Source organism: Schistocerca americana, chromosome 4 (genome assembly GCF_021461395.2).
Source record: "Schistocerca americana isolate TAMUIC-IGC-003095 chromosome 4, iqSchAmer2.1, whole genome shotgun sequence".
NCBI lineage: Eukaryota > Metazoa > Arthropoda > Insecta > Orthoptera > Acrididae > Schistocerca > Schistocerca americana.
Window position 1 is genome coordinate 400,356,706 of NC_060122.1, and position 17,032 is coordinate 400,373,737.

At 42.3% G+C, this 17,032-nt stretch overlaps 1 protein-coding gene across 1 annotated transcript in view; it reads left to right on the forward strand.

The window, feature by feature from the left end:
* LOC124612616 (facilitated trehalose transporter Tret1-like) overlaps nt 1–17,032 on the forward strand; it is a 492,469-nt gene that overhangs the window by 129,685 nt on the left and 345,752 nt on the right. Inside the window, exon 2 of the mRNA XM_047140910.1 lies at nt 8,079–8,176. The gene's annotated coding sequence lies outside the window, so the exon portion shown is untranslated. The remainder of the gene's footprint in view (nt 1–8,078; nt 8,177–17,032) is intronic.

The window sequence follows — 17,032 nt, forward strand, 5'->3', positions numbered from 1 at the left end:
GTTTGGATTTCGTAGAAATGTTGGAACACGTGAGGCAATACTAACCTTACGACTTATCTTAGAAGAAAGATTAAGAAAAGGCAAACGTACGTTTCTAGCATTTGTAGATTTAGAGAAAAGCTTTTGACTATGATAACTGGAATACTCTCTTTCAAATTCTAAAGGTGGCAGGTATAAAATACAGGGATCGAAAGGCTATTTACAATTTGTACAGAAATCAGATGGCAGTTATAAGAGTCGAGGGGCATGAAAGGGAAGCAGTGGTTGGGAAAGGAGTGAGACAGGGTTGTAGCCTCTCCCCGATGTTATTCAATCTGTATATTGAGCAAGCAGTAAAGGAAACAAAAGAAAAATTCGGAGTAGGTATTAAAATTCATGGAGAAGAAGTAAAAACTTTGAGGTTCGCCGATGACATTGTAATTCTGTCAGAGACAGCAAAGGACTTGGAAGAGCAGTTGAACGGAATGGACAGTGTCTTGAAAGGAGGATACAAGATGAACATCAACAAAAGCAAAACGAGGATAATGGAATGTAGTCAAATTAAATCGGGTGATGCTGAGGGAATTAGATTAGGAAATGAGACACTTAAAGTAGTAAAGGAGTTTCGCTATTTAGGGAGTAAAATAACTGATGATGGTCGAAGTAGAGAGAATATAAAATGTAGACTGGCAATCGCAAGGAAAGTGTTTCTGAAGAAGAGAAATTTGTTAACATCGAGTATAGATTTAAGTGTCAGGAAGTCGTTTCTGAAAGTATTTGTATGGAGTGTAGCCATGTATGGAAGTGAAACATGGACGATAACTAGTTTGGACAAGAAGAGAATAGAAGCTTTCGAAATGTGGTGCTGCAGAAGAATGCTGAAGATAGGGTGGGTAGATCACGTAACTAATGAGGAGGTATTGAATAGGATTGGGGAGAAGAGAAGTTTGTGGCACAACTTGACTAGAAGAAGGGATCGTTTGGTAGGATATGTTCTGAGGCATCAAGGGATCACCAACTTAGTATTGGAGGGCAGCGTGGAGGGCAAAAATCGTAGAGGGAGACCGAGAGATGAATACACTAAACAGATTCAGAAAGATGTAGGTTGCAGTAAGTACTGGGAGATGAAGAAGCTTGCACAGGATAGAGTAGCATGGAGAGCTGCATCAAACCAGTCTCAGGACTGAAGACCACAACAACAACAACATCGACCGGCAAGATATCGGTCCTGGGATTTAAAAGACTTTAGAGAACGTTTTGCTTTCAATTTTGAAGCAGGATAACAAATGACTGAAGGAACTTTTTTCGAGTGATATAACTATCGATTAACAATTTTCTGATTTTTTTCTCTTTACTTATACTGTGAAACCTTGCTTCTTGCCGAACTTCATAGTTCTGGGTAAATGGGCAGCACCCTATAGGTCCTAATGAGAGAGTTTGCGAGTATCAATATATGTGACATAAATGGTCAGATGTTTCGATTTCATGGACTTAGAACACCAACGGACCTCAGACCTAAAGATGTGACAAAAATTTCAACTTTAATCGTAAACGTGTACTCGTTTTAATACGCTGATAGACAATCAGATAACAAACGATAAAAATTTTTCCTTTGTGTGATATAATTACAAATAACAGTTATAGGAATTTTCCCTTTAGTTGAACTTTGAAATCTTGCTTCTTGCCCAATTTCATTATTCTAGGCCGACTAGAAGTTCACGGGTATTAACACTTTGCCATCCAGCCGTTGCCGCCGAGCCGTTCTTTCCCAGTCTAGGGGATTGATGACCTCAGATATTAAGTCCCATAATGCTCAGAGCCATTTGAACCATTTTTTAACACTTTGCCGTCCGGCGACACCACAGAGGTGTCGTGCGCGAAATAGCGGTCAACGGCCGGCGACACAACAGTGGTGTTTGCATAGTATCGCTTAGTGGCCATAGTGGTGTCGTGAGCATAGTATCGTGCAATGGCCGGTGACAGCACTTTAGTATCTTTTTCATTCTGTTAGATAACAATAAGTTACACACGTCAACAAGTTCTTTGTTTTTATAAGTACTTGTGCACTTTCATCATGGCAGACGAAAGAGACGATACGATTATTTACGATGAATGTGCGGACGTCTTGTCTGACGTTCCAGACGCCTTGGCCGATTGGGAAAAAGAAAGTGGATGCAAAAAAAAAAAAAAAGTGAAGCAGAATCGACGTAAGATAGTGAAATACGTCCACGAAGAATTCGGCGAACGCTACGGTGGCCAACTGATTTGGATGAATCAGGCGAAGAAGACAGACTATGATTTACTGAGGACCAATAATAAATTTGAAGGATCTCCGGGTCCAAACATATTTCCCAAAGATACACAGAGAGTCTTGGATATCGTAGAATTATATATTGGGAACGATCTATTTGAATATATTAGCAACGAAAACGAAACCACCAAGTATTACAGTCAACATTGCAATAGAAGGAAAATTGATTTAAAAAAATGTCCGGCCGGTGTGGCCGAGCTGTTCTAGGCGCTTCAGTCTGGAACCGTGCGACCGCTACGGTCGCAGGTTCGAATCCTGCCTCGGGCATGGATGTGTGTGATGTCCTTAGGTTAGTTAGGTTTAATTAGTTCTAAGTTCTGGGCGACTGATGACCTCAGAAGTTAAGTCGCATAGTGCTCAGAACCATTTGAGCCTTTTTTTTTATGAGTTCGACTGAATTTATCATAGCATAGTAATACGCTACTATATCATCAATCTCCTTCCTTTTCTGCCGCGATAGTCTGTCTTTGCAAGTAGAATATGTGTGTAAGCCCAGGCCTACGGCGCTGGAACAGATGCTATTTGATGTCCTAGAAAAAGAATCTTGTTGAGCCTTTGTGATGATACAGCATCAATTATCGCAGCAACGATATATGACAATTAACGGCCTGAAATTATTCGTGGTCTAGCGGTCCTAGGCGCTCAGTCCGGAACCGCGCGACTGCTACGGTCGCAGGTTCGAATCCTGCCTCGGGCATGGATGTGTGTGATGTCCTTAGGTTAGTTAGGTTTAGGTAGTTCTAAGTTCTAGGGGACTGATGACCACAGATGTTAAGTCCCATAGTGCTCAGAGCCATTTGAACCAACCATTATTCATGTTAAGTATAGTGTAACACAGACAATGGTGTTACAAATTATACTAATTTCCGTTTCGAAACCTGCAAATTACGTGTCTGTTGTTACTTACACTTCATGAACGGCCCAGCAGCCAAGCAGCGACGAAAGGAATCTTCCACCTAGGCCGGAATCGCCGGACTCAGACGCCACAGAGCTGACGGCCGTGCGCAGGAAGATGGCGGAAGCTTCCCTTAGACGCTGTGGCCTATGTTTTTAACAACGACATGTTTCATAAACGAAAATGTAATGTTGCAACTTCAGTTCTATGTCAGAGTTAGATGTTAGCTGTTATGAAAGAGCCACACTTGAAGGGAAAATGTACACTGAAATAATTATGTAGCAGTCATCTGTGTGTGGTTTTACTAAGTAAAACGTTTCACGTCTTCTAAAAAGAAAAGTGTTAAAGAACTGATTATTTTGGAAATTGGTGACAACAGTTTATTTATACTGAGATATGTGTGAAGGTCAGATAGAGCGGTGATTTTTACTGAATGTAAATTTATATGCGTTATGACGCCGAAAGAGAGTGATGTTTAATCTCTGACTTATCGAGTTTTATTACCATAGAGTAAATATCTCTGGAGTGAGCATTCACATGCGCAGAACAGATTTTGTGTTGTCAACATACATTGCCCGCCTGGTCACGTGATCTCGGGACTTCGTGTGTTTGTCCTTATAGCGCCCTGTATATTTAGAATGTCACTACATCCCTAGTACAGACGGATTCTTTTCGTAAGTGTCGTGGATTATTTATAAATGTTGCGCAGACATTTTAACAGTACCCATTTGATACTGGGAATAAACCAGCTACGTAACTTTTAAGGGCAAGTGATATTACACCCTGCTTCTTTGCGATAGGTGTCACAGTTCAGATGTGCTTGATTTTTGGAAGTTTTCGGTATGATACGGCACTTTATAGTATTACAGAGCCTGACGCACATTTTTGCAGCGATAGTCTTGCAAAGCGACTTGACAGTACGCCAGTACTTTTGCAAGTGTCCGAAAAACACCGAATTTGCCACACATTATATCCCTGCTAATTCGTCCTTTTCTCTGCTATTTCTGCGTATTTATTTTCTCGTTTTTGCGACCTAAAGCACAATTTTTCTTACCTGTGACACTTTTCAGTATTTATTTAACGCAGTTTACGTACTTGCTCCCAGTTTATTAAATAAAGAGTAGATTGAGTAATCTATATCCATAATCGACAAGTCACTGATAAATGCATGGAGGATAGTATTTGCTGAAACAACTAACCATTCCCTTTCCTGTTCCACTAGCAAATTTACGAGAGGAAGCGATTGTTTGTAAGCTTTTGTACGAGCCGTAATATCTATTATACAGTCATAAAATTATATAGTCATAAAATCGTGGAAAAATAGGTCTACAGAATCAAGCCTTAATTATAATGCGTCTCGAAATTTTTGAACATATACAGTGTCTCTTACTAATATGATAACTATAATTGGAGCTACATCGTATGTACCCACGAAAAATTACTATCCCTCCATTCACATATTTTTCTTCGCATCCGTAGCAACAACAGTAATTCACCATCGCTATTACACTATCAACAAACGGTGAAACACGACAAAAACTCTTGATATTATAAACTTCAAACGCTGTAGAAAGCACACACGCAGAGCGAAGTCCCGAAAACAAGTGACAGTCCTGGTTTAATGTTGACAACACAATGCTCACTCCAGAGATATTTACCCTATGGTTTTAACTCACATAATTACGCTAAAAGATAATTTTTCTGAAGCGTTTATTTTATTCAGTGACCACAATTCCACCGCTAAAGCGAAGTGAACCTGTCTAAATACTCGTAATAATTTTACGTATCTTCGGAAGTATAGAGATGCGGTTAGGCGCGATCTCTGTGAAGAAGATAGTGGAACTTACTTTGCCTATGAACTACGTAAGGTACTCTCAGCCAGAAGAGTCTATAAGCTTCTGATTACTAATATATCTGTATGGAGATTGAACTTGATCCATCCTGAGATAGTAATATCTCACCGTTCGATACATTTTCCGTTTCCATAGTAATTTCGCTTACTGACACAGCCGTACACCTGAGATTTGTGTTGTGTTGTGCAGGCTTCTCAGAACACTCCCGTCTGGAAAGTGAAACCAGTTCCACAGACGTTTTTGCTACTGTCACTGGCAGGATTTCTCCAGTTCGGTCTTTGTCGTCTTCCCACCACGGCCGGTGGCGTTTGACATGCAAAATGCTTAAACGCAATAGCAAACGACAGGAACTTGACAGGAATTTCTAACCACGGCCTTGTAATAACCACGTTAAAAACCGGCTACAAGTAACGTAATATGATGCTTGTCGGATGTCACAAATATTTGAACCCGTCGGTATCCGTGAGCTCGAGGTCAGGGCATTGCCAGTTAAAGGGAAAAGTCTACTGTTGCTCTGCGGGTTCTTTATAATTGAGACGGGCCTAGCGACAAAAAATATGGTAATACTTTGAATATAAGAAAACAGGGCGATATAATGTACAAATAGACACAAATAAATAATTGCATTTTCAGAAAAAAATGGATGATTTATTCAAGGAGAAGTGCTTCACAAATTGTACAAGTCAATTGCACGTTGGTCCACCTCTGGCCCTTATGCAAGCAGATATTCCGGTTGGCATTAATTGAGAGAGTTGTTGGATGTCCTCCTGAGGGAAATCGTGCCAAATCTGTCCAATTAATGTATTAGATCGTCAAAATAATGACCTGGTTGGAGTACCCTACCATAATGATCCAAAATTTCTCAGTTGGGGAGACCCGGCGGCTTTGTTGTCCAAAACAGGGTTTTGAAAGCAGGAAGACAAGTAGCAGAAACTCTAGCCGTGGGTGAGCAGGCATTATCTTACTGAAATGTAAGCCCAGAATGGCTTGCCTTGAAGGGCAATAAAACAGGGCGTAGAATATCGTTGGCGTACCGATGGGCTGTAAGGGTCCCCTGAATGAAAACCAAAGGGGTCCTGCTATGAAAAAAAAACGGCAGCCCACACCATCACTCCTGGTTGTTGAGCCGGTAGTCAGCATGGTGTCCCACCGCTCTCCACTCGGAGAAGCCCCAGATGGCGATGGGATGCCAACGTCACTGTCACCAGCCATAAGGCAGGACAACCAAGAGTGATGGTCTTTGGGTCCCATTTGTTTTCATAGCAGAAACCCTCTGGTTGCCATCCACAGCACAGTGGTACGTCGACGATATTCTACACCATGGAGCATTATGGGAAGGCCCCTCCAACAAGCTCTGGATTTGGATGATCAAACGTGACACCTGGACAGAATTTGGCGAGATATCCCTCAGGAGAACATCCAATAGCTCTATCAATTAATGCCAAGCAGAATAACTGCTTGCATAAGGCCAGAGGTGGAGTAATACGTTACTGACTTTCTCAGTTTGTGAAGCTCTTTCTATTCAATAAATCATCCAGTTTTTCTGAAACTGTAAGCATTTGCTTGTTTGTATATGCGTATTTTCTATGGGGTCGACGTCTGACGATTTAGCTGGTTAATCAAAGCGCAACAAGATACCTCAGTGTTTGTGAAACCAAAAAGCATGCCTACAGTCAACAAAACTATTTTTATTTTGGGAGTGTCTATAGCATGTTCATCACGAAGAAGTAGAAGAAATGGCAAAATTAATTTCCGCCAATGCTGAAATAAACATCGTGGTTCACGTTAGCGATTACATGAAGGAATGGGCACAAGCTGCGGTACGAGAAACATTCAAATGGTTCAAATGGCTCTAAGCACTATGGGACTTAACATCTGAGGTCATCAGTTAAACCTAAGTAACCTAAGGACATCACACACATCCATGCCCGTGGCAGGATTCGAACCTGATACCGTAGCAGCAGCGCGGTTCCGGACTGAAGCGCCTAGAACTGCTCGGGCACAGTAGCCGGCGAGAAACATTCCGAAAACATCACAGAACCAACTACGGCGTGAACGAAACCTTCAACGTACTGCGGGTTAAACGACACCTTACCTTGTTCAGATGTTGGAAAGCCCACGTTGATGCGCGAACCAATTGGACAACGTAATTCAGGTGTGCTTATGGATACACCGAACACAATAGCTCCTTTCTGTCATTCTGTTACTCCTCCACGACCTTCGATCTTACAGCACTGGTTCTGTAAAACGGACTGGCGCGCACCTACCCACCCACCCACACACACACACACACACACACACACACACATAACTTCACTTCCATTATTTACGTCAGTGGTGGAGGGCCACATGAGCCTGAAACTATTTACTCTGCTTGGGACGTTAGTAAAAGAACATTAATCCTAAATAGATGATATGGTGATCCTATGCGTTCTTAGCTTACAGAGAGCCATTCTCTTCGAGGGAGGGACCTGAAGGGAGCGTGGGGAAAGTTCTATTGGGCAAAAACGACAACCGAGGTAATCGTACATGTGCTTAGTTCGACAACAGTTCATAGTGTTGAGGTGTAGGGTCATTAAAAACAATGTAGCAATTACAAAATCGTATTATTCAAAATAATAAAAACATACGAACACGATTTTTTGTTTGATACTCATCATGGAACAAAGTTTTGTATCCACTTCTGTGCGCAAAGTATGCGCACCGATAGTTGCTCTTCAGACTTGAAAACGGTATTAAGTTTCAGCACATGTCTTGTGCAGAATCTCCTCAGTTACAGATTTAATGGCAGATGTGTTTCATGTCTTAATAGGATGATATTGGCAATGCTTTCCTGTTTCCCGTCCTCTTAATACAGCCTCGGAAGAAGTGCTTTGCCGGCCGAATTTGCTACCCTTCCAGATTATTTTGAACTATTTCAGATATGGTTCCGAAGACTTAACCGAGAGACTTTCTTTTTGGGGAGGGGAAAGGGGCTGTACCACTGCTACTGTTGATTTCGTTCTGTGTATAACACGACAAATTGCGTCCTTTGTTGCAGGATCCACAGTTGTCGAAGCTACAATCCAGACTGAACCTGCAGTGAGGAAACTGGATCTTTGCTATTCGACTTGTACTTCCAACGGCACCTACTGAAAGGTGAGTAAAAGTACGCTTCATAACTCAAAAGATTTTTTTTCCGTTAATTTAAGATAGTGGATTGTTTGTCGATAACCCTGGATTAGTAAGCTTTGTTCACTTTCCTTCAGCAACTGATGGCCAATAATAGCAGTCAGTGTCTTGCTAGAAAATACTCCCCACAGGGAAAACAAATACTGCGCACATCCTTACAAAATGTCTGCAGATGATCCTGCACCAACTCCAGCTCTTATATCAACAATATAACAAGCGCTGACGTTCCCTCTTTCAATCGTAAGACACTGAAAACGCCTACTACCGAGTATAACCTTCAGACTTAAAACCGGTATGAGCTCCAAACGACACAAACTGAACGCATAATTTCAAACTAAACGCCCGTTCTATATAACAAAAAAGAAAAAAAAACTGTATTTTCTACTGGACTGCAGGCGTGTTCCAACACTTCTTCAGACTGTCACTCGCTTTTCTCCTATACAAGATGATGTCCCGAACTCCCCTCCCCCCCCCCCCCTCTCCTACCTTCTGTGTATTTACTCCAATATGCTAAAGACACCATTTTCCTCGCCGTCAGTGCCATCCTCAATTCATCCAAGCGATCCATTTATACCGTCAACACTGTAAAAATCCAGACAATAATTGCAGCTCATACCACACGAGCTATCGACCTCCGTGGTCTAAGTGCCCACAACGGCACTAAAACACCACAATAAACGTAGGACTAACACTCGAAGAGAAAATGGCTTAAAATCATCGCCTACTACTAATCAAAAAGAAGTCGCAAAGCAGATATAACTGCTGAATGATAGAATCCCACGACCATTTTCTACACACATACACGTACAAGACTTTCCCCCATCTAACCTTCACCGCTGGAAAAGTTGCTGGAACCTTCTTAAACGACGTGCAATTTGTTTCGCATTCCGTATTCGATAGTTTCCGTCCACATCCTGTATCAGTCCGTGAAGTTCCCATACCATTTCAGACACGCAGAACACTCTACCGGCCTCATACCTCCCCTAATCGTTACAAACACTGGCCTGCTGCCGCCCGCGTACAAAGACATCCCACCTTTTCTTCATCTCCTTTTCCAGTGTAATTTTAGTTGCCTTCCCTGAAATTTATCCATCCCATCAACCGTAATCTACCCTACATGACCATTTGATTATGAAGACTCCAGTCATCTGCCTCTTGCCTAATTAGAATCGTATACATCTTCCGACAACCATGTCTCATCTGTTAGATCCCGTCTGTCTAACATATTTCCTGGAGTCGTTTGGTGTAAAACAGCAAAGAATCAGACGCACAGGGTATCCAGGGAGCAAATGTCAATATTTAGGGATATGACAGGAACGATCATTCTAAGCAAAAAGTCTAATAAACATTGGCTACAAAATACATACCTTAAGAGATATGGGCATTTATTCAGAAGAAGAGATGTGATTCGCAGTAGCGGAGATGAACAAGTGCTCAGCGCTCTTAAGGTGTGTACTTTAGAGCCGATGATAACTGGACTTTATTTTTCTTGTTTTGGTCCGTACTGCCACCTCTAGAAATGTGAAAAGTAGAAAGCTTGCAGCAGAAGAGTTGTGTTTCATAGTATCGAAGATGAAGAAGTGCTCATAGCTCTTAACGTACGCATTTTAGAGCCCATATTTATTAGACATTTTTTGCTTCGAATGATCATTCCTGTCGTATCCCTGAATACATGGTATTTATAATTTCTCCTGGGACAGACTGTACATGTGTAGGATGCAGGGTATCCCGAGACTTTTGGTTCAAATTAGTACAGGAGGTACAGAAAATAAAAACAAATACGTTTAGATAAGAAACATACGATCTCTGAAGTCAACTTGCAATGTTGGGGAACATTTTGTTAGTGGTGCTGACCTAAGCTGTTGTGTGCGTGTCGCTGACTGTGAATGCGTGCTGATATTCAAAACGGCTGTGTGAACGGATGACTGGCTGTACTTGTTGGATTTACCCCTGAGTGCTACACAAAGGACGTACTTCCAGCGCAATGGGACACCAACCCATTTGCAGCATTGAACATCTGAGAGCCACCTTATCTCATCGATGGATTTGGATTGATCGAGGTGGCCCTGTAAACTTGACCACCCAGGTCATCTGAACTAACCTGTCTGGATTTCTTCCTCTGGGGGCATGTAAAGCATCTGGTGTATGAAACCGCTTTGGAAATAGAAGTCTTAGTCGCTGGAATAGCCGTCGCTGCTGTTACCATTGCGGACATTCCTGGGATCTTCGAACGGGCACAACAATCAATGGTTCGACGTTGTACTGCGAGCACACAAAAATGGTTCAAATGGCTCTGAGCACTATGGGACTTAACTGCTAAGGTCATCAGTCCCCTAGAACTTAGAACTACTTAAACCTAACTAAGGACGTCACACACATCCATGCCCGAGGCAGGATTCGAACCTGCGACAGTAGCAGTCGCGCGGTTCCAGACTGTAGCGCCTAGAACCGCTCGGTCACCCCGGCCGGCCGAGCACTCAGGACAATGGGCGCGCGTTCGAGCAGTTCCTGTGAATACCGCTGCTGTATCTGTGTAAATCGTCCCTAGCATCAGAAATTGCATTTAGGGACCATACGAACCACATTTAAATATATTTGGTTTGATGTTCTCTACCTCCTGTATTAATTTGAACGAATAGTTTCGGAACATTCTGTATACGTTGTTACACGTGTACGCCAGTGAAGCTACGGGTGAATAGCTAGCAGCCAATAAACTTCTTGAAGCCGAAGTTTTAGTTTCGAAACCTTACACGCAGCAGGACTCGCCGAATCTCTGGTTTATTTGGAGCGAGAACTGATCCGCTACAGTTTGGACCTACGCTCTTCGTGGACTAAGTTTACTCCCAATCTGTTATTGTACATGGTGGTGTACTGTTTCTTCGAGGGTAAATTGTCCACTTACTTTGCACTTTCAACACAGTGTGTGATCAGTTTATTGCATTGTAGCTGCCTTGCCGTGAAAAATATTAAGTAATTTCTTTTTGCAGTTAGCTTTAATATGACAGTTTCATCTACGAGTGCCATCAGTAACATGTGGAAGAGGCCTAAGAGACACACACCACGCAAGCTAGATACTCATGATGTAATTCTTAAGCTACCAACTTCCGATGGCAAATTTAGGAGATGACCATTATACTGTGACTCTGTTGAGCACATAGCTTGCAGCGGAAGGTCATAAAATGGCAGCGGAAGACAGCAACTTGTCACACTACATCGTTACGGACGATACGCCTAATAGCGGCTGGCATTTGTTCTGAACTACTACCTTGTGGTTACAGATAACTCATTCCGCAAAACTCGGGTAATTTCTGACAATCCATTCCCGGGTGGTAAGTGTTGGCTAATGGCAAATTGCCGTGGTTATCCCAGCTCTTCGACAAGAGAGAACAAACACGCACTACTACCGCGAACCGCAACACGTGCGGGTATGCAGTGCAGAGGAACGCCGACCTCGGACACGCGATCATATGTCCTACTTTGCTGCAACATGGAATTTTCCGTAAAGAGAAACATCTGTTTTAACAAGAGGCTGAATTTCGCCTAGTTATTTCCATTCTTTAGTGTATAACTGGTGTGAAATATTTTAAAAAATACACTCCTGGAAATTGAAATAAGAACACCGTGAATTCATTGTCCCAGGAAGGGGAAACTTTATTGACACATTCCTGGGGTCAGATACATCACATGATCACACTGACAGAACCACAGGCACATAGACACAGGCAACAGAGTATGCACAATGTCGGCACTAGTACAGTGTATATCCACCTTTCGCAGCAATGCAGGCTGCTATTCTCCCATGGAGACGATCGTAGAGATGCTGGATGTAGTCCTGTGGAACGGCTTGCCATGCCATTTCCACCTGGCGCCTCAGTTGGACCAGCGTTCGTGCTGGACGTGCAGACCGCGTGAGACGACGCTTCATCCAGTCCCAAACATGTTCAATGGGGGACAGATCCGGAGATCTTGCTGGCCAGGGTAGTTGACTTACACCTTCTAGAGCACGTTGGGTGGCACGGGCTACATGCGGACGTGCATTGTCCTGTTGGAACAGCAAGTTCCCTTGCCGGTCTAGGAATGGTAGAACGATGGGTTCGATGACGGTTTGGATGTACCGTGCACTATTCAGTGTCCCCTCGACGATCACCAGTGGTGTACGGCCAGTGTAGGAGATCGCTCCCCACACCATGATGCCGGGTGTTGGCCCTGTGTGCCTCGGTCGTATGCAGTCCTGATTGTGGCGCTCACCTGCACGGCGCCAAACACGCCTACGACCATCATTGGCACCAAGGCAGAAGCGACTCTCATCGCGGAAGACGACACGTCTCCATTCGTCCCTCCATTCACGCCTGTCGCGACACCACTGGAGGCGGGCTGCACGATGTTGGGGCGTGAGCGGAAGACGGCCTAACGGTGTGCGGGACCGTAGCCCAGCTTCATGGAGACGGTTGCGAATGGTCCTCGCCGATACCCCAGGAGCAACAGTGTCCCTAATTTGCTGGGAAGTGGCGGTGCGGTCCCCTACGGCACTGCGTAGGATCCTACGGTCTTGGCGTGCATCCGTGCGTCGCTGCGGCCTGGTCCCAGGTCGACGGGCACGTGCACCTTCCGCCGACCACTGGCGACAACATCGATGTACTGTGGAGACCTCACGCCCCACGTGTTGAGCAATTCGGCGGTACGTCCACCCGGCCTCCCGCATGCCCACTATACGCCCTCGCTCAGAGTCCGTCAACTGCACATACGGTTCACGTCCACGCTGTCGCGGCATGCTACCAGTGTTAAAGACTGCGATGGAGTTCCGTATGCCACGGCAAACTGGCTGACACTGACGGCAGCGGTGCACAAATGCTGCGCAGCTAGCGCCATTCAACGGCCAACACCGCGGTTCCTGGTGTGTCCGCTGTGCCGTGCGTGTGATCATTGCTTGTACAGCCCTCTCGCAGTGTCCGGAGCAAGTATGGTGGGTCTGACACACCGGTGTCAATGTGTTCTTTTTTCCATTTCCAGGAGTGTATATATTTTGTGATATTTCGGCAACCTAACTAGTTACCATCTTTAGTAGTGTTGTTTGTCGGATAATAGACACGCAAAAGAAAACTTTGTCAGTTGGAGGGCACAAAATTTATCGCTTATTTGTTTCTATTAGCTAGGGTCGACTGTGAAGTCATTATCAAGCATATACAAAAACATACAAATGATAGCAGAGAATCTAAAATATTAAAAACGTAATAGCCCGCCGGGTGGCTGTGCGGTTCTAGGCGCTACAGTCTGAAACCGCGTGACCGTTACGGTCGCAGGTTCGAATCCTGCCTCGGGGGTAGATGTGTGTGATGTCTTTAGGTTAGTTAGGTTTAAGTAGTTCTAAGTTCTAGGGGACTGATGACCACAGATGTTAAGTCCCATAGTGCTCAGACCCATTTGAACCTTTTTTTTTTAACGTAATAAATGACAGTGACGCAGATTCGACGCAAGGAACCTTCCAGCACACTGGTACATAGTATCACTCTGCATGATGTCGCACGAGATGTGACACGTAAATCAATTTACCAGTCCACATGTGGAACCACATATCAGCACTGGCATGTGTGTCGAATATAATACATGGAAGAATCACATACAAGATAGATTGAGGACAAACTTAAGAACCGTGCACGGAAGAAACATTTTATCATAAGTGAAGGTCAAAGTGTATACTCATTACACCAACATGCAGACTTAAGTTCAATCAGCTGTTTTAATTTAATCCAAAGATACACTCAAAGATATTATACATCTAAATCGTTGCTGAATGTCCATGCATGATACATAGTTCATTATGTGATAGTTAAATATTACATTTCTAAAATATACTGACCGTAACGTTAGTTACATCTTCAAAGCAATATAAACTAATAACAGGAGTGTAAACTATATCAACTTAGAGTGAGGAAATTGCAATTTAAGTATAAATCTTTTAAACAACGTAATATTGGACAGTTCCAAGAAGGACATATGTTGTAAACTACGAATCCACACTAAATTAGCCAAGGAGAAGATGGTAATAAGATGAATTAGTTTAGATGTTTTACAATCCATGAAACAATCCCTGAGTTACAATCCACGAAATATTAATTATAAAGTTATAGCTAAATAAGACAATAATATAAAAGTCTAATACAGAACTCGCGTTGTGTAATAATACCAATTACACAAGACATACACAACGGAGCACTCACAATCGAGTATGTTCAGCTTACTTTCAAAATTAATTTATAAGGAATACAACATATTTGAGAAAGCTTTTCTGAATATATATAAATGTAGTGAATGTTGTGAGCTATAACTGTACTGGAGTGAACTGATTTCCTATCTTTGTGTCTGTGCTGTAATGTTGAACAATGCAAGTGATGTGCTTATGGAAACGCTATCTGGCAGAAATGAGTCGCCAAAACTACCTGCAATTATATGGCTGTATTTGAAGGAAACATTTACCAAAATAATCAGAAAACGGAAAGCTGTATAGTAAGGAAACTGTCCTGCGAAACTGTGTGTTGTGCAGTGCAATGAACAGTGCTACAATGCGTGACGTCACAGTACTTGACTTGCTGTTTCAATACACAAAGCTAACACAATAAAATGCTTCCAAAAATAACAAAACGAATTCTGAAAGAAAAAATAACCCAAAACGTTTCTCCAAAAATTATCTGTGAGTCTACGTAAGTAGCTGACTAAATGAAATTGTGAACACTGTTATACATAAGAGAATGTAACACTACTCTGTAAGGAAGAGACTGTCTGACAAGAAATGTTATTAAAACTCAATTTTACCTTAGCTGAACCTTATATTAATTTTGAAATGCAACACCTAACTGTGAATGGTGTTACTGTCTTGACCATAATGCAACTACCCCTTACAAATTTTCATGGCTTACCTGTGGCAACGGTAACTTGGTACTGCTCGAAGTGATGAACATAAAAAATGCAGCGCAGCAGCAAACTAACTAAAAGGAATGTTAGCCTTACGCAATGTAATGCAAGGACGTGTACCTGTTCCAAGCAGATCGTGCTTCAGTTTTAACCTGTGTGTTCCGCGAAGTGCAATGCGGCGACACAAATATTTACAAAATCATATTTTCGTGAGGAGGCAGTGCGTCTACTAAATGATGGAAAAGAGACTAGCGTTGAATCACTATACTGTCGACAATGAAACTCATTCTTTGACTATTACAATCATCTTTACAAAAATTACTTCTTACTAAAAATATGCACTGCCATGAATTTAGTCATTGAAACAGTAAAGGAGTGTTAAATCTATAGTGTCTGAGAGCAAGCCATGTGAAGAGAGGATTTTACTTACGTCAGAACAATAAAGCTAACTAATGAAGAAAAATGCCACTCAGACTTTCTGTTTTTCAAACACATTCTAAATTACGTGCAGGTAAGAAATGCATTAACAACATTACCTGTAAATCTTCACGCTTCTCAAATTAATCTTCACCAAATTATATGTCCAAAATTCAACGTCCTTTGTAGCTTTATGTTCTGGAAGTTATTTCCACCTGACTCATTCACTTCCTTCTCACAGTATGCTACTGCAACGGCCATGCTACTGTGAACCAATGAGTACAGTGGATGTGCTCAGAACCTCTGTGCCGTAACATACGGATTATTGAAGAGTACTGTTTGAAAAATGTGCAGAGTACGGATATGAAGTATGACGCATCGAATGAAAATATAGAGCTCACGTCACATTCCTTGAACACCAAAAATAAACTAGAAACCTTAAATGATTCAGATTTTCAGAAGACATCTATAACATTCGGATTACAAGTATTTAGTAACAGTTTCTATTAACACCGAGCGAAATAACAAAAAAAGTATTCTCGACGTTCAACATGATAAATTATGAATTTAGATTTTTGAATCACTAAAATGGCTATGGAAATACCTGAAACCGGTAAGGATACTAAAATCGGTACAACTTAATCCATTAAGATGAAAGCCATGAGAGTAATGATGTAATATTGTTCCCAACAACAGATCGAAAACAATTTGGCGTGTTCTTTAAAAATGTTACGTTCATAACTGCCTACTACGTGAAATAGGACCAGCGACAGAACAGGTCGCAGTTTCGTGGTATTTTCCTCCTGCCACAGCAAGACTTACAGTCTATGATTATGATGACATTTTAAGTGACGATGTCTCCTTATAGAAATGTCTTGATATCCTAGTTCGCACTGTGTGATCTGTTCTTTTGCGTTTTGACACACACACACACACACACACACACACACACACACACACACACACACACACACACATGCAGATGAAATTCGTCTCTTTAATTTTTCTTATTCATTATTCTGATTTTAGAGTGGAGTATAATGTAGGGCTTTCCTCATCCGTCATCTCCGTTGAACGAAGTGCAGCATTCTTTAAGGCAACGAACTTACAGACTGGAGGACTGATATCCTATGATCTTCTCCATTATTTTATTTGTGGTTTCTTAACTGATAAAGTAAATTTTCTAAGAAAGGCAGTTCGTTTGGTTTTTCTATTTTAGTTATTTAGCCATTATTTACGACTCGTTTCTCGAGTCGCATCCCTTTTGTCAAGGCTCTTAGTATGGCACAGTTTTCATGATCTTCCCCATTACTTTCGAAGGAGAATTTATTTCCTAAATCACTTGAGGCGTAATAACGGAACTGTTTCTTACACAAGGCCAATGCCGATTCGTTCTCCTGTTCTTGTTCAACTCAACAGGTGCTCCGTCTTTAATGACTGAGTCCACAGCGCCAATTACATTCCTTGTAGGCATCGTCAACGACGGATATCAGTGCC